Source organism: Lactuca serriola, chromosome 8, assembly GCF_051521515.1.
Source record: "Lactuca serriola cultivar US96UC23 chromosome 8, Lser_US96UC23_V15, whole genome shotgun sequence".
In the NCBI taxonomy this organism is placed as follows: domain Eukaryota; kingdom Viridiplantae; phylum Streptophyta; class Magnoliopsida; order Asterales; family Asteraceae; genus Lactuca; species Lactuca serriola.
Genome location: NC_136415.1, coordinates 134,791,521 through 134,818,488, shown reverse-complemented (window position 1 = coordinate 134,818,488; position 26,968 = coordinate 134,791,521). Strand labels below are relative to the sequence as shown.

The 26,968-nt window shown below is 39.5% G+C and overlaps 1 non-coding gene across 1 annotated transcript; it reads right to left on the bottom strand.

Annotated features, from left to right (window-relative positions):
• Positions 1 to 2,668: 2,668 nt before the first annotated feature.
• Positions 2,669 to 2,771, bottom strand: LOC145071852 (U6 spliceosomal RNA). Its single transcript, XR_013690817.1, has one exon. It is a non-coding gene; the product is annotated as a U6 spliceosomal RNA (small nuclear RNA).
• Between the last annotated feature and the right edge of the window lie 24,197 nt (positions 2,772 to 26,968).

Sequence of the window (26,968 nt, the reverse complement as noted above, 5' to 3'; positions counted from 1 at the left end):
CTGGGCCCCGCCTATCTTGGGCCTCGCCCTTATCCTGCTACTGATGAGTCATGGAACCCCGTCCACACTCTTTCTGATAGTGAGATACGGTCCCAGCCCACACTCACTCCTTTCCTAACTTGGGCCTCGCCCCTGCTCTGCTGCTCATGAGATATGGAACACCGTCCATACTCTGCTATTGGTGAGATACGGGACCTCGCCCACACTCACCTCCCTACCAGGCACATACATGTATCACATAGACAACAAATATAAACTATCGTATAAACCATTCCTTGGGCACCCGCCCGCTATCATTGGACCTTGGTCCTGAATACTATACTAGCATACTGTGCCTAAGGCTAACCCCTGGGGCTTCCTACTCATAACTACATGGGCCGACATTGTGGCCGTAGACCCATTCACACAAAGGGAAAACTCACCTCACACTGCTAAAGTTCTGACTGATGCCCTTTTGACTATTACACTTCTGGCTGCTGACTAACAACCTTCCCGAACCACTGCTCCTCTAGCTCCCCGAGCTACTAATATCAATATAACACTTAGTCCCAAAGTGAACTCTAGAAGTCAAACTAAGTCAACTCTGGTCACAGTCAAAGTCCTGGTCAAAGTCAACCTTCCAGTTGACTCGACTCGCCGAGTTATTCCACCAACTCGCTGAGTCCATGCCCCTCAAATCACAAACAACCCCGACTTAACTGGTCAAGTCTAGCAAGAGCTCGACGAGTTCTCCTTCATCTAACACTTCGGGACTATCTTCAACCGACTCGCCGAGTTGTTCTACAACTCATCGAGTCCATCTTCATCAACTAAGGAGATTGCCTTGGACTCGCTGAGTTCCTCCTTGAAGTCGTCGAGTACGATGATCTTCATGTCCATCACGGACACAGATTGGCTGAGTCCTTCTCTAACCCCACACACTGATCCGACTCATAACAGAAGGGTTTGGGTTTAGCGACCTGACTCGCCGAGTTCTCTATATGACAACTCTAGTATGTCGATTTCAGTCTATTCCAATACTTCCAACTCATAGATCTGGACTCCTTATGCTAGCATTGCATGTAAAGTTGCTAACTTTACATGCATGCAAGGGGTTATGAGGCTAGAACACCAAATCCAAGCTACAATGGAGGTCTAAGCCATGAACGGAAACCATAGCTGAGAAAAGCTTCTTCCTCAGAGCTCCTAAGGCTCAAAGATGATCCGATCTAGTCTCTATTCGTCCTCAAAGGCTCAATACTCGGGTTGGCCTTGGAAATGGTCCCAAAAGTCTCATAAAAGGGACATGAAGAGATCTAAGAAGGCATAGATCAATGTAAGAGCTTTATTACCAGAAAGTCATGAGGAAGAGGGACTCCTTCTGGATCTACAATCACTCCTTAGCTCTTCCAACTCCTTCTTTTTCTTCTAGTCTTCAAATCACTCAAGAACACATAATAATAGCTCACACTTTCATAGAGGACACTAGGGTTTCACTCTGGACAGTGGGGGCTATACATGAAGCCCTAGAAATGAGAATGAGATGGTTAAATAGGGTGCCAAGTCCCGAAATTAGGGTTTCCCAACCCATATCGGACTTGTCGAGTACACTAGCCGACTCGCCGAGTCGGTCACTAAACCTTGCACACGGATCCCGCTCCGACTCGCCGAGTCATTCCTTGGACTTGACGAGTTGGCTCCTTTGACTTAGGGCTTTTCATTCCTTTCTTGGTTTTTTTTCCGGATTTTGGGTGTTACACATAGAAGGGTAATTAGGTTTCCAGTTTGTCCGTATTAGGTAACTAAGGTTTTTTTTGTGCGTATTAGACCAATATAGTTGTTATTACCGTTTAGAAATAGTCATTTTTACCAGTTTCTTCCTGTTTAACAGGTAAAAAGGACTATTCTAAACGGTAATAACAGCCATATTGGTCTAATACGCACAAAAAAACCTTAGTGACCTGATACGGACAAACTGGAAACCTAATTACCCTCCTAAGTCATTAACCCTAATTATTTAGAAAACATGTTTACTAATCAATGTGACTGACTTGTTTAACTGAAAATAGTTGCTTCCATTTAAACTTATCACACAACCCTTTCAGAATTTCCAAGTCCAAAAACTCACATGATTGATGATCTTCATTACATAAATATGCAACATTTTATCAATAACTTCTTTTTTGTCATTTAAATGTTTACATGAACACATCCATATGTACAAAAACAATCTCACTTTGATACCTCCCATCAATGTCTACATTTGATAACGAATGGAAATGTAAAACCCAACATGGACTTGTAAAGGATGCCTATTATCAATTATTTTATAAACAGCAAAACCACAACATGAACTAAGAAACTGAAGTTGCAAAATGAATAAAAAAAATCAGTACATAAACAAACACATACAGACTGTATACAACACATAAACGGAAGTTTATAAAGCATGAAACTTAATGATAGGAAAAGTAAAAAACTTAAAGGAGACTTTATAGAAAGAAAGATCACCCTTACTTGCCACAAATGGTTGAAGACATCAACAAGAAGATCAATCTGACCATGGAATCCACATGTTGTCTGATCATGAATTCAGTAGATGATATACTGAAATTTAAGAATTACAATTAAACTCTATTAGCATTTGAAAAGGGAATTAGGGTTCCAGAGAAGATGACAAAGGGTTTAAAAAAAATTGGACCATTTCTCGATTTGTGCGTGTCATCCTTGCGCAGGGACCATGCAAATCTTCTCTGTATCGTTCCAATTTTATTGGATGTCCTCAAAGGGACGACTATAGATGAAGAGCTTCGCCATATAGAGGAGTAGTAGATTCTTCTTTTAGTCGATATGGGACGATGTGAGTTCTAAACGAACTAGTTTATTATTCAATGTCTTTAAAATTAGGGTTAATGACTTAGGAGGGTAATTAGGTTTCCAGTTTGTCCATATTAGGCCACTAAGGTTTTTTTTGTGCATATTAGACCAATATGATTGTTATTGCCGTTTAGAAATAGTCTTTTTTACAGGAAGAAACCGATAAAAATGACTATTTCTAAACGGTAATAACAACCATATTGGTTTTTTCGGGTTAGACATTTAAAATATAAAATATAATAATTTTTTAAAATTAAAATCTTTGAATATGATAATTATTCGTCGTACGCGTAACGGGCCATAAATAACCTTTTAATTAGAAGATTATTTAAGATAAATAATCTTAACTAAAGATGTAGTGGCCGTAATGATGATCTCGAGGATATAAGGAATGCTTAAATCTGACTTCGTATGAAAAATTATGATTCTTCGAAGTTTCGCGTTCAATCTTATACGAAAAAGTGTATCGTAAAAAGTGAAACAGAGATAGGTAGCATAAGCCTAAGTAATCTAAAAGAATTTCATAGTAATTGTAAAAGCGAAAGAGGACATATAAAGAACGTCTAAATCTGACATCATTTAAGAAAATTATGAATTTTCAAAGTTTCGACGCGACACAGAAATCAAAATGAAAATCGGTTGATTGTTAGTCAAAACAATCTAAACGAGAATCAAAGTACTTGTAAACATCGATCCATCGATATAAAGGACATTGAGAATGGAGTTCTTATGGAAATGTTATGAATATTGCACGGTCTTTTGTAGTGTAATCTCCGTAGACTATTAAATTTAAAATGGGATGAAAATTAGCCAACATAGTCTAAAAGAAAGTTGTAGTACTTGTCGATACCTAAGCGGGCATATAATGAACGTCAAAAATAGAGTTGGTATTCGAAAGTTATAAACTTTTGGAAGTCTAAGTCTTACCCGCGTCCGACACCACTTATCAGCACCAAAGTCATTGCTTGCTGGCTACACAAGACCACGATGTGGCACGACCATTTTCACCCTATAAATTGTTGTGAAATCGCTATTTTCACTCCAACTTCTTTAGAGAACCCCCCCCCTCTTCTAGCCCTAATATTCTAGGGATTTCGGCCACTTTAGCGAGTCTATGAGGTATCTAGGAGCCCAACAAATAGAAGATTTCAGGTCGGAGTTCTGTCCGCGAACTTTCCGTACTTTTTTCAAAAAACATTGTAGGTTAAGTTGCACTTATTATGCTTTAAGAATAACCATGGTTGTAGAACACAATACTCGGTACCTGTTCGGCCGACTACCGAGTAGCAGTACTCGGGAGTACTCGGATTCAGTAATTCATGTAGAAATATTTTAAGGGAAGTCATATATGTCAAAATCATAAGTTAAAACCATAAGTTGATTGAAATATATAACAAAATTAGATTACAAAAACTAAAAAACATACAATTGTCCAACTTCGTGAATAATTATTGAAAATTTAAGATATATATGTATTACTAATCACATGTTTGTGTGTTAAATAATAAATCATTAAGTACTTTATACATATTAATCACTGAGTTGCCCGAGTTTTACAACACTGCTTGCATTAATAAGGGGCCGATCGGGGAGTACTCGGTTTCTGTAACTCGCATCGGCAAGGGGATGAGTAGCGAGTACTCGGACGAGTAATCGGCCAACTCGGCGAGTTTTACAACATTGAGTATAACTTATATTTATATTCATAGTAGTTATTATGAACCTATACATAAGATTTATATGTAATTCCATATCATAATACTGATTAATTTACTTACAAGAGTGATGTCAAGGATGGATATAGTGAGGGTTTAAAGTGAATTTTCCAAACAGTATACTCTGTATACCAAACGGATCCTACCTCCGATATGATCTTCCCCGATTATTCCTTAATTGATATATCTTGATGTGGTCATTGAGATTAATGAGGAATCTAGAGTATCGTTATTATAGTCGCAATAAATATAAGACAAAGACTACAACTTAGTAATATTCAAGTCTTTAGAGAATAAAAGGTAAGGTGTGAGGCGAAACGCTGATCTAATCACAAGGCATCCACTTTTAACAAGTGAGTACATAATTACTTTCATCTTACACATAGATACAAAGTATTTAGATAATTAAATGCTATGTGTTATTATTATCTGTGTACTTGATATCTATACTATATGCAATAATGTGACATGATTTTACTTGATTTAATCGTATATGTATTTTACTGTCCTTATAAAGTATTGAGTAGAGAACGGTTATGAAAGAGATAAAATAATTGTAACACCCACAAAATTCAAGCCAATTTAAAACTTTTTACAACATTTAAAACCATTAGTTATGACAGTTTGTTTTCAAAATAGTGTAACATCAAAGTATCCCCATAATCAAATCATAATATCATGAAATATGAGGAACTGTACAATCACACCTTCGCTTTCCCGCAATCATCAGAATAATCGATAAAAGCAAGCTCGAAGGCTTAGTGAGTAACCCCCAAAATACCAACGCCAAACAGACATAACCATATCATATAAACATATAAGCAAACAACATGCGTAATGAGCCTTCAGCCTGAATGGACTGCCTCGCAGGCCTTCAGTCTATTTGGATAGCTCTCCGAGCCTTCGGCACGTCTGGACCGCCTCGCAGGGCCTACAACCTATCCGGACCGCTCACCTGGCCTGTAGTCTATCCGAACGGCCCTGGGTATGTTGGCCTTCAGCACAAAGCAGAACCGCCTCAACCCAACCCCTAATCAAACAAACATGTGCACATAATACCATACGCTAACATATATATATATATATATATATATATATATATATATATATATATAGCAGTCAAACCGATCTAACAGATCATCAAACATAGCAACATACTATATACGAGGATACCGACCTAACCAGGTCACTAAACATAACATCATCCTATATACCATGATACAGACCTAACCATGTCACTAAACATTGCATCATCCTATATACCAGGATACCGACCTAACCAGGTCACTAAGCATATCACCATCCTAACTACCAGGATGTAAATCAATAAGCATAACATGCAATAACCCGGATACAAATCCGAAAAGGGCCGACATTGGTGCCATAGACCTTGTTGATATAGTGAGGAGAACTTACCTGACACTGCTGAAGTCTCGCAGATAAAACTCCAACTACTAGTTGACAGATTCCCAAACTGTCAACATCAAACAACACCGAATTAATAATTGGGTTCCAAGCCCGAAGTCCAACTCACACACTAAAGGCCCAATAGTCAAGTAATTGGTCAAAGCCCAACATATGGCCCAATTTTCCAAATTGGGCCCAGACCTCTACATGGTCTTCCCTTAAGGTCCATTCAATTATTCTAGTCTACTCTTGGTATTCTCATGGCCCAATATCACATAATCATCAAGGCCCAATTATGGGCCATCTATGGCCTGATTTTCCAAATTGGGCCCAAGTCTTTCACATCGGCCTTATCCTAAGGCCCATCCAATTATTTTGGTACATTAACTTGTTCTTGGATATCCCATCAATAGTCCAATCACCAAAGCCCAAAAGGAAAGGCCCATATCAAGGCCCGAGTGAGATTAGGGTTTTCACATGAAATGATAATCAGGGTTAAATGTTCCTAATTAACCTGTTAAGGACTTATTCCATTAAGGACTTAATCCATTAAGTCCAATATTGCCTTAGGTTAACTTGCACCTGATTATTAATTATTATTTTAGGTTTAATAAATAATTCTCGTGCGGTCCCGACAAATTCCAAAATTAGGGTTTCAATGCATTAGGGTTTTCGAATCCCTAATTAGGGTTTCCAACCTAAATACTAGCCCATTAATCAAATGGTTGGGCTTTTAGGTCAATTAGGGCTTTATTGGGCCCATTAGGGTTTCATTAGGCCCATTCTGTCCAAGCATCCCAAACGAGTCAAAACGCAAACGATGCACACCGCCACCCAACACGGCGGCTGGTGGCGGCAGGAGGCAGCAGCCACCACCTCACGGTGGTGGTTATGGATTTTTCTATTGATTATTCTGGCACGATTAAAATTTACAACCCAATCAAAATAACACATACACACACAGCCACCCTATGGCGGCAGGCGGTGGTCGAGGTGGCAGCCACCACCTCACGGTGGTGGTGGCGGCTCACTTTTATCCTAGAATACATAACACACACATGCACACTTAATGCATTACAAAAATAGTACACACACACACCTAAATATATATCAAAAACACGTACACAGCCACCTTCCACGGTGGCTGGTGGGGACGGAAAATGGTAGCAGGTGGCGGTTATCGGTGTACATCGAAAATAGCGGGCAACAGTGACGTTGACGGCGACAGCCACCATGGCCGACCACCATGGTGGTTTTTCGTGACTCCCTTTCAACAAACACCACAATGACAGTAGCATCCCCATACGATCCACGAACAAAGCCATCATTTCACGGTGATTCATGGCAGTCGGAGGGAAGAAGCGATGGAACAACCTCCTTCGATGGTGGTAAAAGTGGTGACGACGGCGGCTGCTGTGGGACGAGCTCCAAAGCGAGCGATGATCGAAACAGTATCGTCAATAGTCGAGTAAGGCTGTGAATGGTGAAAAAAAGAGAAGAAGAATAAGAGAACGACGAAGGTGGCAGCGGCACTCACAACTTCGTCGGGGAGTCCTCGTCGGTAGTTTCATCTTCAACAGAAAAGGCACGGCAGCGGCTGGGGTCACGATGGAATGGTGGCGGCTGTAAGACAAGTGAGGCTTAGGGTTAGGGTTTAGAGGGTGGCGGACAGTTATATACCCGCTCCTTCAAATTTCAACCCATAATGGCAAAATCGATCCCTCCTTCTCCTTTTCCTTTCATATTACGTCCCAAAACTACCATTTAGCCTCTGACTCCTTAAAATCCTTTCAACTTTGATCCAATATTTACCAAAATGGCCCTTCCATGACAAATTCTTTTTAGCTTAAGTCCAAAAGTTACCAATTTCACCCTGCCTTCTAAAATCCTTTTCAAAATAAATCCTAAAATTACACTTTAACCCCGGGAGATTCAAATCATGTCACTTGGCTTCCCGAAACCAACTCCCAGCTAATTATTATTTGGTTTTGGATTATAATAATATTAAATAATAAAATAAATTACTTCTCGGGGTTCCGGGTTTATTATTTATTTATCTTATTTTAAACGAGATGTTACAACTCTCCCCCACTTAAATTTGATTTCGTCCTCGAAATCGTTTCTTATCGTTCTTTACATGCCGGACAACTTAGACTACATGGCCATAATCCCGTGCATAATCCCAGCCTTCCCAAGGCAATCAAAACCAACCCTCACAAGTTTTTTTTTCAAACCTGAAAATGGACGAATTCCCCACATTATGATCACATTACTCAATCTCAAATTTGAAGTCTCGAGATGGTCTAGCTCCCTCATAGACCGCACATACTGAACCATTGCTAATTCCATTCCCCTTATCCCTTAAAAAGACTATCCAACTTCTGATGACTGGAGGTTCTCACCAGAAAGCAGAATCACATACCAAGCTTCACCATCCTAACTACTAGGGTGTAAATCAATAAGCATAACATGCAATAACCCGGATACAAATCCGAAAAGGGCCGGCATTAGTGCCTTAGACCCTGTTGATATAGTGAGGAGAACTCACCTGACACTGCTGAAGTCCCGCAAATAAAACTCCAGCGGCTGGTTGACAGATTCCCGAACTGTTAACATCAAACAACACCCAATTAATAATTGAGTTCCAAGCCCAAAGTCCAACTCACACACTAAAGGCCTAATAGTCAAGTAATGGGTCAAAGCCCAATATATGGCCCAATTTTCCAAATTGGGCCCAGACCACTTCATGGTCTTTCCTTAAGGCCCATTCAATTATTCTAGTCCACTCTTGGTATTCTCATGGCCCAATATCACATAATCATCAAAGCCTAGTTATGGCCCATCTATGGCCCAATTTTCCAAATTGGGCCCAAGTCCTTCACATGGGCCTTATTCTAAGGCCCATCCAGTTATTTTGGTCTATTAACTTGTTCTTAGATAGCCCATCAATAGTCCAATCACCAAAGCCCAAAAGGAAAGGCTCAAATCAAGGTCTGAATGAGATTAGGGTTTTCACATGAAATGATGATTAGGGTTAAGTGTTCCTGCTTAACACGTTAAGGACTTATTCCATTAAGTACTTAATCCATTAAGTCCAATATTGCCTTAGGTTAATTTGCACCTGATTATTAATTATTATTTTAGGTTTAATAAATAATTCTTTCCAACCCAAATACTAGCCCAATAATCAAATGGTTGGTCTTTTAGGTCAATTAGAGCTTCATTAGGCCCATTAGGGTTTCATTAGTCCCATTCTGTCCAAGCATCCCAAACGAGTCAAAACGCAAACGAGACACACCGCCACCCAACACGGCGGCTGGTGGCTGCAGGAGGCGGCAGCCACCACCTCACGATGGTGGTTATTGATTTTTCAATTGATTATTCCGACACGATTACAATTCACAACCCAATCCAAATAACACACACACACACATACTAACACACACTCTCACACACAGCCACCCTATGGTGCAGGCGGTGGTCGAGGTGGCAGCCACCACCTCACGGTGGTGGTGGTGGCTCATTTTTATCCTAGAATACACAACATACACACACTTAATGCATTACAATAATAGTACACACACACTTAAATACATATAAAAAACACACACACAGCCACCTTCCACGGTGGCTGGTGGTGACGGAAAATGGGAGCAGGCAGTGGCTATCGGTGTACATCGGAAATAGCAGACAACAACAACGTTGACGGCGGTAGCCACCATGGCCGACCGCCATGGTTGTTTTTCATGACTCCCTTTCGACAAAAACCACAACGACAACAGTATCCCCATGCGAGCCATGAAAACAGCCATCATTCACGGTGGTTCATGGTAGTCGGAGGGAAGAAGTGATGGAACAACCTCCTTCGATGGTGGTACAAGCGGTGACGACGGCGACTGTTATGGGACGAGCTCCAAAGCGAGCGATGATCGGAACGGCATCGGAAATAGCCAAGTAAGGCTGTGGACGGTGATAGAAAAGAAAAGAAGAATAGGAGAATGAAGAAGGTGGCAGCGGCGCTCACAGCTTCGTCGGGGAGTCCTCGTTGGCAGTTTCATCCTCAACAGCAAAGGCACATCGGCGGCTAGGGATCACGATGGAATGGTGGCGACTGTATGACAAGTGAGGCTTAGGGTTAGGGTTTAGAGGGTGGTGGGCGGTTATATACCCGCTCCTTCAAATTTCAACCCATAATGGAAAAATCGATCCCTCCTTCTCCTTTTCCTTTCATATTACGTCCCAAAACTACCATTTAGCCCCTGACTCCTTAAAATCCTTTCAACTTTGAACCAATATTTACCAAATGGCCCTTCTATGACAAATTCTTTTTAGCTTAAGTCCAAAAGTTACCAATTTCTCCCTGCCTTCTAAAATCCTTTTCAAAATAAATCATGAAATTACACTTTAACCCCTGGAGATTCAAATCTTGTCATTTGGTTTCCCGAAACCAACTCCCAGCTAATTATTATTTGGTTTTGGATTATAATAATATTAAATAATTTTTTTTTCGGGGTTCCTGGTTTATTATTTAATTATCTTTCTTTAAAAGAGATGTTACAATAATGTTGAGAGACCATACCCAACATTATACTACTGTACTACTAAGACTAGTCATCTAGCAGAGTATCGATTATGCCCACCAGACTATTCTAGACAGTGCAGTGGAACACTAGCAAACTCGTTATTTGTAGGTGTTAATGAATCATATTATCCAGGAGTATGGATTGTGTTTCATTCGAGTACTCTACCCCCCCCCCCCCCTGTTGCGTTAATGAGCTGTATTGCTATGGAATCCCCGATGCAGTTTTGTCCACTCATTGTTATAGAGATCCTTTAAGATAGGTCCCTCAGGGTAACCATATTATTTGTTTGGTGCAAAATATATATTTAAAAGAGTATAATTATATTATTGTGGGTTGAAAAACCTACGTGCTCACAAGGCTTCCATTCCTGACCCACTAAGTTTCTTTGTATCACATGTAGCGATACGAAGGTTCAAGGATAGTAATGTTTGAATCTGTTGAGAGATTCGAGGAGTTTAGGTCATTAATATAATAAGTTGTTCTGAATCCTATAAAGACAGGTTTATGCATATGTTTTCTGTATCAGTTATGATATCCAAAGTTTTTAAATATTAAGGATAAATGTTTCTTCGGAAATGTTTTGATATTGATATTATCTCACATCAAAATAATGTTTTGGGAGTAATTCTGCATTAATGTATTCTTTTTAAAGAATACCCTAAATTAAATAAACATAAAGAAAAAGTATTTTTAATTAACCATAAAATTGGGGATGTCACATTTACCATGTTTATTATGTTACACTTGTCATGTTTATTCTTTGAGTTGAGTTCTCGGTTTGACTCAAGATCTCATAAATCATTAATATCTCTTACATTTGGTTATATTTCCAAAATACGTGAAAATTCATTCATGAAAATCATATCCAAAATATGACATTCATTCATGAATTTTTTTTTTTTTAATGCTAAGGGGTTATAGAGAGGGTTCATGAGATCGACTGGAAAACCAATTCTAGTCTTAAGATCTGAAAACCTTAATGGAGCAAGGTATGTAATCTTTCTTCTTGTTTAGTTTCTATTAATGAGATTCGAGATAAAGATTCAAAGTTATGTTTTGATTACGAAAATAACCAATATTTAGTATAAAAGCCTACTCGAATTTGTTAATAGAATATTTTATGTGGATTTAAGATCTCTTAAATAAGTCTAAACATAAACATACGCCGGCTGAGAGATTTTATTGTGAAGCCCAAAGGTTTAGAACATTGTAATGCCAAGATGTGTCAAAAGTATTTTCTTCTCGTTCGGTAAGATAAGAATAGGGTTTTTCTTGAATCTATTTTAAGATAATGACCTTTTTTATTATTTAACAAACACTCGAAGCAGTTTGTTACTGTATATGTCACGATGAGATTATCTTTCCAATCCAAAGGAAGGAATATTTAGTTGAACAAATATTACACAAATATTATAAAGGCTAATCAGTTAATGGAAGATTCGTGTGTGTAATACTTTTACCACATAATGGTAATGGATATCTATTACCGTACGTATATGCATATTTCGTGGTATACACTACTTACATTGAAGTAACATCTTGCTATTAATTATCCTCTTATGTAAAATAACCAGTGGCGGACGCAAAACATTTTCGTATGAAGGACACTAAAAAAAATTCCAAATAAATATATATCAGTAGTGTCACTAAAATTCCAAATAAATATATATCAGTAGTGTCACTCGTGTTTTAAGTCGGTGCACCTAATAGAAAAAACATTAAAAAAAACATTAATTTTTTTTTACACTACGTGTCGACGTCGGAGCAGTAGCCCGGGACCCCTGGGGCACCACTAAGGTTCGCCACTGAAACTAACGAAATTCTTATGAGCCGATTATTCATATACTTGACTATAGCCCGTAGGAATCACGTTTAGAAAAATAAATAAAGTTTTATAATAAAAAGTCATAATGGTTAATCAGTAATTTTCAATAAATTATAAATTAAGATATTTATGTTTTTTAATGTATGTAATATTAGAATCGTTGATTCAAATAAGTATGTAAAATTGTTTTTAAGTTATATGAGACAATTTATATTTGTGAATTAATGCAAAAAATAATGATATCTTATAACGAAATATTGAATTACTTATAAAAATAAAACAACCTCAATAAATGACGTAAATTAAAATTGGTATAAATGGCAAATCAGAAAATTAAGTTGTTAAAATAAAAAATACATGAAAAAATATAACAAGTTACAAATAAAAATTAACAATAAAGTTTTATTAGCAGAAATTTACAATACCGTGATTTTTTTTCGTTTTTCGGTTATCTAAATATAATTTTTTTTGTTGCTTTTTAGCAGAAATAGAATCCATGTAATTTTATGAATCTATAAACAAAAATAATTGAATTAAAATGTAATAATGAATTCGTATGTCAAAAAATAGTTCATATATAATTTAAAATTTTATTTTAAAAGTCCATAAAAAAATATACAATACGATGAATAACAATAAATACATATAAATACATAGACCCATTTCATCTCCTCCCATTTATATTGAATATTAGCGGTACCCTCAAAAGTCAAACTTGGTCAAACATTGTAAACTCAAAGTCAACTGGTCAAAGTCAATAAACCCACTGAGTCAACCCAGCCGAATTAACTCGAAAAATGGTTGATCAATGCGAGTACGCGGGGCATACTCCGGAGGTACGCACAATGTACACAAGGCTTCATAGAAACCATCATCAGGGTGGTTGACCGGGTACACGAGGCGTACACCAGTCTACGCGGGGCATACCCTTGCAGATCCAAATCTTTTATTAAGTGCTTAAAGGCTTTAGCACTTGAGCTCATACTTCAGATTCAAGGTCCATAGGAATACTAGGGTCATAAAGTTCCCAACTTTATGACTTTCCACGTCCAAAAAGTCCTTAATGCAAGGTCTTAATCCATTAAGACCTTCTACAAGAAGCATGGAGCCAAACTACCTAAAGGGACCCCATTTTTATGACTTAACACCCTTCCTAGGGTCTGAAAGGACAACCCAAAATGTCCAAAACCAAACATGCATAGAAATGGGACTTTTGAGACAAAAAGAACATCATAAAGCTACCAAAATAAGATACAAGCAAACGGGGCGACTCAACAAGTTTGGGGGTTCTAAGCGAACCAAAAATTTGGGGCCCTTTTGTATTTACTACACTTAATATTAGCAACATTAGTTTGTTCTTGTTCATTACCAACATTTGTTTTTTATTGTTCATTATCAACATTTTTTTGTAGCTAACTATTTTAAAAACGACCCTTTTTGTTTTACCTCTAAAAGCTTATTGTTGCATTTTCCTTTTTCTTTTTGAAGCATTGATTTGCATTTTCTCTTTAACATGATTATTAATTATTTGGTAATTAATAACAATTTTCCAATTTTCCAATTAAATCTTGAATACCAATCAACAATGAACAATCACCAAAATGGATTAGGATTTAGGATTATACCTGCAGCCTAATCCTTTGAGATTTGAGAAAAGAAGTGTACAAGATAATAGAAATTGGAAAGCAAATCTAGAAAACTGAAAAAAAATACATTGCAGTGAAAAAATAAAATTTGAAAATAGAGAGAAACTGGATTTAAGAATACAATTATTCTTTAATTTGTTGTAAACTTGTAATCAATGAACAATGAACAAATGAACAAGTCACAATTTGTAACATCCCAAAAATACAATCCAAAATTTTTTGTTTGAAAACATTACTAAACCATAATATCAAATATCAAAAGATAAAAACCATGAATCGTGTATTTCAAATGTCATAATAAATCATCAAATCAAAACAAGTGTCAAGATCATATCAAAATATCATAGTCAATCTCATAGGCTAAACTGTGGTGTGTGTCATGCTATCATCCCGAGCCTTTCCCCTTGCTAGCTGAAGTACCTAAAACCAAAACTAAAACTGTAAGGACAAAGCTTAGTAAGCTCCCCCAAACTACCACATACCATACAACAACATATAAAGCAGATATTGGGCCTTGCCCACTGCATCGGACCGAAGTCCGGAACTAACTAGGTCCTTGCCCACTACATCGGACCGAAGTCCGGAACTGACTAGGGCCTTGCCCACTGCATCGGCCCGAAGTCCAGAACTGCATCGGACCGAAGTCTGGATCTGACTAGGGCCTTGCCCACTGCATCGGACCGAAGTCCAGAACTGACTAGGGCCTTGCCCATTGCATCGGACCGAAGTCCGGAACTGTATCGGACCGAAGTACGGAACTGAATGAAAATAACATAACATAATCATAACATATAATATGAACACATATACTGCATATTGCATCGGAACATAGTCCGGAACACATACCACATACCATGCCTGTATCACAAAGACACCAAGCATATTGAACTACTGCATTGGACTGTAGTCCGGAACTACTGCTAACTAAACGGGTCAGCATTGTGGCCGTAGACCCGTTCCTACTGGGCAGAAAACTCACCTCGTAATGCTGGCTGCTGAAATGCTGCTCGAGAACCGTCTAACTGCTGCTCCGGTAACCCCCTCGGCTACAATTCCCAAAAGACACTTAATTAAACACTGATAACAAATCTTAGGGTAAAATGACTATTTTACCCTTGGTCAAAGTCAACAATCCGTTGACCTGACTCGCCGAGTTGGGCTGCCAACTCGTCGAGTCCCCATCTTTCCTTCTAATCCCCTTCCCGACTCTACTCGTCGAGTTTAACCAAAACTCGACAAGTTCCCCTTCTTTACTGATATCTTGCCAACCTTCATCCGACTCGCCGAGTTGTATGATCAACTCGTCGAGTTTACCTTCAACATAAGAACACGTACAGTCTGTGACTCGTCGAGTTGTATAAACAACTCGTCGAGTCTATTCTTACGGGTAAGGAGACTGCCTTGGACTCGCCGAGTCAGGGCGTAGATTCGCCGAGTCCCTCTACACTCAGATCCATGTCTTAACTCACTGAGTCTTTACTCCACTCAATAAACAGACTCGCTACTACTGAACAGGGAATCTAAGACTTGTGACCTGAATCGCCGATTCAGAAGAATGACTTGCCGAGTCCTTTGCATGCAGTTTATATTCAGTCGATTCTAATCAGTTTTAGTTCATCCAAATCATAGATCTGGGTTTTTGGGATTATCTGAACACGTAAAGTTGCTAACTTTATGTGTATCTATGATGCAATGAAGCAATAACGCTCAAACTTGGCTATTATGGGGGGTTACTTGACTAGAACAAAGCCATGGCTGCCAAAAGGTGGCCTTTTTGAGCTCCTGGAACTCAAGAGAGGCAAGATCTGAGATATGGCTTGATTACAAAGCTTCATCACTAGGGATTTGGGGGTTTTTGAGCTCAAAACCATCAATTTGGGGACAAACTAGATATAGCAATACAATTACAAAGATGAAAGCTTTATTACCAGAAAGGATGGCCAAAGAGGAGTATAATCTGGATCTACTTCTTCTTCCTTATGTTCTTTTACCTTCTCCTTCTTCTTCTTGCTCAACAATGCACCAAGATTCCTTCACAAGGGCAAAGATCACTCACACACTTCAAGGAGGTTAGGGTTTCGGGAATAATTCTCTGAGTGGTGAAGGAGGCTGCTTTGGGGCTATAATGATGTTTAAATAGGGTACACACCCTGAAAATTAGCGCTTCATCTAGACTGGCGGACTCGCCAAGTCCGGAATATGGACTCGTCGAGTCGCCACGCCAACTTCATGTGTTGACCCACTGCTACTCGACGAGTTAGGGCCACTGGCTCGTCGAGTAGCTTCTAAAATAAGAAGGAAAATAATGTTTTAAATGCGTACAAGAAACGGGGCGTTACAACTCTCCCCACTTATCTTAGATTTCGTCCTCAAAGTCTGCTGCTACTGAATCTGAAAATAACTATGGGTAATGCTCCCTCATCTCCTCCTTGGTCTCCCATGTCCACTCTGAACCCTTCCGGTGCTGCCACTGCACCTTCACTAGCAGAACCACCTTTTTCCTCAAGGTCTTCGTCTTCCGATCCAAGAGCGCAACGGGTCTCTCGATGTAATTCAGGCTGCTGTCAACCTGAATATCCTCCTGCTGACTCATACACCAAACACTTCCGTAACTGAGACACATGGAAAGTGTTGTGGATCTGGCTAAGCTTTGCTGGAAGATCTAACTGATACATAACCCGACCTACCCGGGCCAAAACCCTAAAGGGTCTAATGAACCTGGGGCCTAGCTTGCTCCTCTCTTTCTGCCCGTTTGTCTGAGGGTCGTAAGCGGTGCTAAAAATGAGACGAGTCCCCATCACGTCATGGAACCGCTTCCAAAACCTGGAAGTGAACCGGACGTCTCGATATGATACTACTGAAATAGGCACTCCATGACGTGCCAGAACCTCTCACACATAAATATCGGCTAACTTCTCAACCGATATGCTCTCCTGGATCGGTACGAAATGTGCGCTCTTGGTCAACCGATCCACTATGACCCAAATCGAGTCAACTCCACGTGCAGTCTTGGGAATCTTAGTAACGAAATCCATGGTGATATCCTCACATTTCCACACGGGGATGTCTAATGGCTGCATCTTGTAGTGGGGTATCTGGTGCTCTGCCTTGACCTTCCTGCAGGTCAGGCATCTCTCAACGTACCAAGCTACATCCCACTTCATGCAGGGCCACCAATAATCGGGTCGAAAATCTTTGTACATCTTCGTTACCCCTGGGTGGATGGAGAACCGAGACTTGTGGGCCTCATCCATAAACACCTATTGTACTCCTCCCCGGTACGACACCCAAACTCTCCCATGAAGGGTCAACAATCCTCGACTGTCATAATCGAAAGAAGCTACTCGACCCACGATCCTCTCATAATTTTGTCTTTCCTCCTTTAGGCCCTCAACCTGTGCCTCTCTAATCTGCTCCAACAATGGAGTAATCACTATCATCCTCAGACATATATCCCTGATCGGGGATGACATCGCCTTGCGGCTTAGGGCGTCGGCCACTACGTTGTTACAACGGAACCCATAAAGGTAATGTCTCCAAATCTTGAGCGCGAACACCACTGCCCCCAGCTCTAAATAGTGCATTGGATAGTTAGCCTCGTGAGGCTTCAACTGTCTAGAGGCATAAGCTATCACATGCCCTCGCTGCATCAACATTTCTCCCATACCTATGATCGAAGCATCATAATAGACTATGAAGTCATCCACTCCCTCTCACAGGGTAAGAATCGATGCCTCACATAATCTCTGTCTGAGGGTCTCAAATGTTGCCTGCTGCTCAGGCCCCCAGCGAAAAGCTACCGACTTCCTCGTCAGTCGAGTGAGCGGAACTGCTATCTTGGAGAAATCTTGGATGAATTTCTTGTAGTACCCTGCCAAGCCTAGGAAGCTTCAAATCTCAGATGGAGACCTCGGGACCTCCCACTACATCGCAACCTCTCTCTTGGCCGAATCTACTAGTATACCCTTCTGGTTGACGAGGTGCCCAAGGAACTGCACCTCGCACAACCAGAACTCACACTTGGAGAACATCACGAAAAGTTTCTCCCTCCTCAGTGTCTCTAGCACCTTCCTCAGGTGCTCCTCGTGCTGCTCCCGAGTATTGGAATAGACCAAGATGTCGTCGATGAACACTATCACAGACCGATCTAACTGTAACGATCGTCTCCCGAGGTATAAATTTATTTAGATTCTCACATTTTATGTTGGGCTATAATAGAATTGTATATGGGATTGGGCCTCCTTGTTTTGGGCCGAGTCATAGTCTGCCCACAAGTCGTACGCAGGGTGTAAACCCGTTGTACGTTGGGTGTAGCGATTAAATGAAGCGCGAGGAGGAGAAGCGTACGTGCAACGTACCATATGGTACGCCTAGCGTACATGGCCATAGGAAAAACCCTAATTTTAGGGGTTTAAGGCTATATAAACGCCATTATAACCTCCTTCCCTGTTTTCCCATCAGCCTCCTCACTCTTAAGAAAACCCTAATTCGTTCTTATCCTCTCTTTGTGTGTGAAGAATCTTTTGTGAGTGTTTCAAGGAAAGGAAGTAGTGTAGAAGGAAGGGAAGAAGTTGGAGAAGATGCTTGAGCTTAGGTATCTGGACTTAGCACCCTCTTGGTTAGCAAAGGAAGGTATAAAGTTCTGAACTTTCTTCCTCTTTCCTTCTAGATCTAGGTTATGGAAGTTTGGACCTTTTTTAGTCCAAAGGTTGAGTCTTGATCTTGTAAGTCGGTTTTGGAATTTGGATTGCCATCCTTAAGGCTCAGAAACATCTTCATGGAAGTAGAATGTTATTTATGGAAGTTTGAGCATTTATGAGACTTGTACGCCATCAAGTAAGCAACTTTATGGCTTAAGACGTGGAACAAGCTTAGGATCTGGATTTGTAGCTTCTGGATCGTATTATTAAGCACTTAATGAGATTTTGGCTTAACAGGGTTGTATGTTGGGCGTACAAGGAGGTACGCGCCATGTACAAGCCAGCAGCCAGTACGCTCAGCGTACCTTGGTGTACGCCCCGCGTATGCTGCCAGTTTGGGCTTCGAGTGTTTTAGGCCTCGGTGTGGGCTGACTTTCAGACTTAGGGTCCTTGGGCCTTAATGGTCCATCAGAATTCAGTTGCTTAGGACCAAGGATTTAGTATTGGACTTGAGTAAGGCCCAATAAAGGGCTTTGGGCCCAATATAGCAAGTTAGGCCATTAATGGGCCAATAGTAAGCTTGGAAAGCCTATCTTGTTGTTGGATCTCCAGAAGTTAGATTATGGGTCAAGATTATTGTGGGATGGTAGGGCCCATACGAGGACATAGGCCTAATTTAGAAAATTGGGCCATTAGTGGGCCTATAGTGGGGCCATGGATGGACTTGGAAGGAGTTGAGGGTTTGGGCCATGTTGTGACCCATGCCATAGCAGGGGTAAAATGGTCATTTTACCCATAGGAGAATCCCTATTCTGATTTAGTATTTTATTACCCTTGATAGCCGAGAAGCAGCCGGAGCAGCAGTCAGGGATTTCTCATTCAGGAGTTCAGCCGTCAGCATCACGAGGTGAGTTTCCTTCCAGTAGGAATGGGTCTACGGCCACAATGCCGGCCCGTTTAGTTAGAAGTCAGTTCCGGACTTCGGTCCGATGCAGTGGTTCAGGATGCTTGACGTCTTTATGATTCAAGCATGTCTATGTGTTATGTGTTCCGGACTTCAGTCCGATGCAGTATGCAGTATATGTGTTTATGCTAGTTGATATGAGTTTATGTTATGCTATGTTCAGTTAGTTCCGGACTTCGGTCCAATGCAGGGGACAAGGTCCCAGTTACTTCCGGACTTCGGTCCGATGCAGTTAGTTCCGGACTACGGTCCGATGCAGGGGACAAGGTCCCAGTTAGTTCCGGACTTCGGTCCGATGCAGTTTTAGGACTTTGGTCCTATATAGAGGGTGAGGCCCTGGTTAGTTCCGGACTTCGGTGCGATGCAGTTTTCGGGCTTCGGTCCGATGCAGTGGGCAAGGCCCAGTATGTGTTTATATGTTATTGTATGGTATGTGGTAGTTTGGGGGAGCTCACTAAGCTTCGTGCTTACAGTTTCAGTTTTGGTTTCAGGTACTTCCGCAAGTAAAGGGAAGAGCTCGGGATGATGACATCGCACACACCACAGCTTCAGTTTTTATCCTGGGAGTTGATTTAGCTTTTCATAGATATGATTTGATACAGTCTTGATACAGTTTTCTCGTGATACCTTGTTATGGTTTTGAGATATTGACGTATGGGTTTTTATTTTATGGTATTGATCTAATGATTTTAGTAATGATTAAACAAAATTTTTGGGTCGTTTCAAGTTGGTATCAAAGCCTTGGTTTGAGGGATTCGAGCACACTTACAGGTGTGACTGAACTCAAACTAAGGAAATAGTAAAAAGATTTTCGAAAGAGAAATGTTTTCAAAAGAATTTTGAGGAAAATAATTAAAAAGAAAAGAGTTTGAAAATGAGAAAAGGGTGTGGTGCATGCGATCAGCCGAGCTCAAGTAAGTACTCCCAAATTACCCATACAAGTTATGTTGTGATTATCTGTTTCAGTTTCAGTAGAATAACATGCTAGAATAGGACTAAGGATCTAGGAGGATTCCTTATGTGCATGTTATATGTGTTTCAGCTTTATGAGAATTGCATGCTAGTATTGAGTAGACAACAGTAGGATAACCTGTTAGGTTATGACTAATAGTATGAGCTTAGCATTGTATGCTAGTACACTTTCTCGTTATGATGATAGAATTGCTTGAGTAGTTTCTTGTGTCCAAATTCTACTTGCTTTGTGCTTTGTGGAACTACGAGTAATGGGAGTTACCCATTAGGTGAATACGTCCCATCGCATGTGATCAAGGTTGAATAATCTCAGAGTGCTGGATTTGGCCCTACTGCATAACTCTTGTTTGAGTCTAACCGTTGTATGGATGAGTCTTTTACTCGAAGGGTTATCCGAGCCTCGTTACATGTGATGGTATTCAGGTGTTGACTAATTGGCATTACAAGAAGGCCTTCAGCGGCTGAGGACTGGTTTTGGTTGAGTCAGAGATTTCCCTAGCCTTGGATGGGAGTAGCAGAGATCAGCAGCAGTGGTAGTGGCTTGGTGGAGTCAAGGCGGTCCTTGAGGAAGGTACGGATAGATGTGGAAGGTAGTAGGGGCCCATACTACTGAAAGCATAGGATCCGTACTTGAATCGAGGAAGGCTGAGACAAGACCGGAAAGCCTGTAGTAGTAGTGATCCCTCGAGATATATCAGTGCTCTGACGTTTATCGTAATGTGTTTTCAGCATGGTGGTTTTACGCCCTAGACCAGCAGTCGGCAGTTCAGGTGTCGAGGAGGGATCAGGATCAGGCTCGGGGGCCGGGCAGTTGGATGAGCAGACTAGGGAGTTTTTCACTTCAGAGGTGACCCGTATCATTCTTGAGCAGACACCAGTGATTTTTGGTTCGATCAAGGAGGGTATACTACAGTTGATGGAGGAGAAGCTAGGCATATTTCGTGGTGAGGTGGCGACCATGATGGGGTCGCGCACACTTACTTTCACGGAGTTCCGGTCATGTGGAGCTCCATATTATCACGGGGCGCGGGACCCCATAGCGAGTACCAGATGGTTGGCGGATGTGGCCAATGCATTTCGCACTAGCAGGTGTCCCGAGGAGGACAAGGTCATATTAGCGTCTTGTCTCCTGAAGAACAGGGCACGAGATTGGTGGGAGGAGGTTGGACATGTCATTGGAGATGACGCAACTTTGGATGCTATTGTTGGGTTTTGAGCAATCTAACACTTCCTAAGTGTGCATGCAACCCTAATAAACCTTGGATCTATGTTTGTCTAAATACATGCAAAATAATAATTTTCCAAGGTTCATAACCTATCTAACATGGCATGGGGTACTTTTAAACATAAAAGAATTAGATGAGATTACATACCTTTTGATGATGAGTTTGATTCCTAAGGAGTTTGAGGGCCAAGCACCAATAGTGTGAATGCCTCAAATGGAATCACAAATCACCACAAACTCTTGGAAAACTTTGAGAGAGTGTATACACACTTATAAAATCGGCCACACACACAAAACCACACTAGTGACACTAGTGGCTATTTCATGCAACATAAGCATGCTTATATAGTGTACATGATTAGGGTGAAACCCTAATAACCCATGACCTTTCCTTTTCCAAGGATCCACGGGTTAATAGCTCCATGGATCATCCATGGACTTCCACATAAGCCTAGCCCATTAACAAATGAGTGTTAGCCGACACCATATAAAACAATAGCCACAATTTAATTAGTCTTCCTTTTAATCTCGAAATTAATTCATAATTAATTTAAGACTAACACTAATTAAATAACTTCATATTAATATATTATAACTTACAATATATTAATAAACATATGTGTATAACTCTCATAAAATTATCCATAAATAGTTTGGATGAAATGCAACCCAAATGGACCATGCCGGGTTGGGTCAAGTATATACCAAATAAGCTATGGACTTAGACACCTTATCCAACAGACTCCCACTTGGATAAGTCTAATAACTATATTTGCGTATGTTACTTCAGGAAACAACCAGCAATCGTAGCTCTCGAAAACTTTGTTGAACTATGAAGCGCCATTTTAGATAAGTGATCATATAATCCTCTGTTCTCATGATATCAGCCGGAAAAATACATGGAACAACGTCGTACTCATTGTCCAGCAGTTTGTTTCCCGATTTCCGATTTGTTTGACAAAGAACTTAATCGAACACATCAATTTAGTTCTGACCGGCCGGTACATAGGTCACAATAAAATCATCGAGGGGCCCAAATATCGCTTCTATTTCTAGAAGGAACAGATAAACTTTGACTCATATGCTTGTTCTACTACTTGTTGAATTGTACACAAAGGCACGTTTTATAACATCAAGTTACTGATGCGTTTACGTGCAATCAATGCACAACCAACTCATAGGTAACAACTCATATCTCTAGGTTTGAAGATTTATATGATATTACTGTCTCACGATCACTCGAGATAAATTCCATGAAGTGATACAAGTGAGCGTGGGTTTATTCCAATACTCATAACTTATGAGCACTCATGAATGTTGTAGCAACCATTGCTATGACTAAACCCATTTAGCCATCTACAAACTCGATTCATGACAGTCTTGATTCATACCTACTTCCAACATATGAACGACTGTGGAGTGTTTAAATAACTTAGTCATTCGGAAAGAATAACCTAGCTATTTAGGAAGTCAAAACATGCAAAGTGAAACATAATAATAATCGAATCTAATATGGCCTCAGAACCCTTTTGAATATAAATAGAACCACCTTTTATTTATCACCATATTGATTACACATTATTCATTGTATAATGTTTCAAACAATCAACTTAAGACTTGAATAAAAACAACAGTTGTCCCATGCTCCTAGCATGTACACTTTGTTTTTCTAAACAATAGTTATGCCATACTCCAAGTATGCACACTATGTTTGTCTATGATCCTTACATTGTGATGTAGATCAATTGAACATGATTCCAATGATACTCATTTCACAATCCCAAATCCTTATTGTAAATGTGAGAATCCCCGATTCCTATCATTTACCAAAAAATTGTTAGATTTTAAACTTTTATGCAATGTTCCTCTTGTAATGATTATGCACAAAGTCACCAAAACCTTGTCACCAGTCATTACAGAGTATTCCAAAGAAGGTCAACTTCTATAGAATGGAAGTCTCATATTCAAAGTACATTGCTTTGAACATCCTTCTTGCATTAAGGTTTTCTAATCTTACATAGATTGAATAACTTCCACCTATGGAGACATTTCCATAGTCCCATTTTGACTCTCACTTCCGAACAAGAGTTACTTCTTTTCAGAATATGTCAATATGGTCCTTTCCGACAACTTACATCATACTTCCAACTTTCCCTGAGCAACCAATCTTTGGCGAACCTCAGATTTGTCCTCGACAATTGCTTAATCACTTTAGTCATATCCAGTTCTAGACTTTTCCCTTCTCAATGCCTTAAGCATTTTAGAAAAGATGAATATTATAGCACATGCAATCGATCCTATATCCGAAGCATATGGGACACGATTCATGATGTTTGACATAAAGACATGATACTAGACAAATCTTTTGCTACAATATTTTTTATTTGCCATGTTTTCAAAATTTAACTATGAAGAGGGATGCCGTAATCATAATCGAATTTTGAAAACGCAATATATATAGAATTTCTTCAAGTTGAACCATTCCAACATAAAATTCATATATATATTCTTGACTAAAGATGATTAAAATCTCAATCTAAGCTTTAGAATTGAAATGAAGTATAATTTCCTCTCCCTTAATTATAGCAAAACAACTTTTCAACCCCTGCAACTTCACGAATTGAAACTTTGTTTTCTATAATTAACATTGCTAACTTGCAACACTAAACGTAATAATCATGCTCCCACTAACATGATGATTATCAGCAAAACACTTATGCTCCCACTAGCTCTGACATATTTCCAAAAATCTGCTGGACTTCTGAAATTTAGATTCATACACCCTTTCTTAGATAGCTCACATGTGTGTCTAAACAATTTTCAGAACTATGAAAAGGGATGCCGTAATCATAGTCTCAATTGCTTAGGCATTTTCCATTTCTCACAAGTCCATGTTAGTGTGTCGGTTAACCACACGCGCTCCACTAACGACTTTTGAAAATGCAAATAACACAATTGATATCTACGTAAAATCTACTTAGTGAAAGCGTTTCCTCACCATCATTTTCATGAATCGGAGAGAAACCTTATGACACTTAGATTTTATAGTGTATGAGTTCCTATCCATGTGAATTTGTCAAAACCATAATCACAAGATAAGGTTAGTGACAAATTCAGCCTTACATGGATTAAACTTGTTCAGTCTTAGTTTCTTGTCACCTTGGTAGCACAAGGCCCACCAATGCTTCCAAGTTGAACTCTGATAACTCACATGCAAATTCAACTTATTTGAAGTAGGTACATAAATAAGAATTATGTCAACACGATAGGTTGCAAACCTTAAGTCGTGTGCTACTGATAAATTACAGGTTTTACTCTTGATTAAATCTTGAAACTCTTTCAGGATCTTTAAGGCTCCCACTGTCCCCTTGACATATAAGTTTCCCTAGTCAAGAACCATTCCTTGACAAAACAAATACTCAAGGGACAGTGCGGATTATTATCAAGACTAACACTTCACACAATTGGTCTTAGTTGGTCTTTGTCTCATCCAAGACATCACAACTTACCAATCTCAAATGTACAAGAGTAGAAAACATTTTACTCTTACATTTGACTAGTGTTAATAAATCTTCCTTTATGTCACTCAAGGTTACAATCTTGGAGTATGATTCTAAGAATTGTTTTGGAACGAAGTATGACTCATCTTCTTGATTTTAACCAATCCAACAATTCATGACCTCTCTTCTTAGCCATAACAATGCACTAAGATGTCCTTAGAGTATGAATTTGTGATATGGTTTCATAATCATTAAGATGATCATGAAATACGATACTAAAGTACTCTCCCATCCTTTCAGATTTGAGAAACTTTTATCTTTCTGCCTAATTTGATTCTTCTCATTTGTTTTGTCATACATTGTAACCTTTCCAATGTTACAGAATTATACTTAACCTCATAAGTATAATCATATTTACTAATCTTTAGTAAATCATGACAAATCAATCTTTGTGGTGGACCTTGACCAGCGCACACGTAGTGTACCTAATTCCTTAGTCCTTCAATTGACTCACATATACATGTGATCAAAGAATCAGTCTTAATTTTCAAAGATGAAAATTCTCATTCATCATACAATACAACTTGTATGATTCCAAGTTTCTGTCCAATTGAAACTTGGGTGATGAAAACTTTCTTCATTCGGTAAATTCAGACACTACCACAAATGAAGGAATCAAATCCACTTTCCAATATTGCTATTACTGGAAACATATAAGCAACAATTTTCCACAGATGCCATTGTAAGGATATTTTAAAATAAATAAAATTAAAACCCTTTTTTTCTTTTATTTTAAAACTTTGCGGAAAAACTTATCCTTACAATCCACATGAAAACCTTGTTGTTATCTATTCATAAGCAATATATTATAACTCTTTAGCAACAGCTCAAAATTCTGATTACCGAACCATGCGATCGAAACCCACCTTCGCAATCAGAATCAACATATACTTACTTTAAGCTTCCTATCTTTTCTTTGATTCTTAAAACATCAGCATGTGACCCATTCACATTATGTAATAAGAATCTCCAAATAGGAACTTAATAGAGTTAGACAGTGGACTTTACCCGAAGTAGAGTCAAACCTCTTGACTTGATCAACCTTATGACCTTTCACGCGAATAGGGCAGCTTCGCAACCAATGCCCTTTCCTTTGGCAACGAAACACATGGACCCTTTGGTAATGGCACATGAGAATATCTCAGACTTAGCCTTTCTCTTTACCATTTGGTCAACCGAGTTGACTATGGCCGATCCCTTTCCATTGGGAAGAGAAATCTTTTTCTAGATATCCAATGCTACCATTATCAATGTCCATTTAAGACTTGGGAAGTTGTTCTTTTAATCAAATTTGCTTTAATGGTGTTCCAAATCATTGCTGATTCCACAACACCAAGCAAATAGATAACATCATTAAGGGTCATGTCATAGTCCGTCTCATAGTAGTCCCAAAGAGACTCACTATGTTACTAAGAAAGTGATTGAACATCCAACTTTCACGGGACTTTGACACCCAACTCTCCCGGCTTGTCAATATGTGACTTTATCTCCAAGATGTGAGCACACATAGACTATGCTTGCCAATAGGGATTGAGTGACTTTAAACTTTTCAAGAACTTGTGAGTGAGGGAGAAT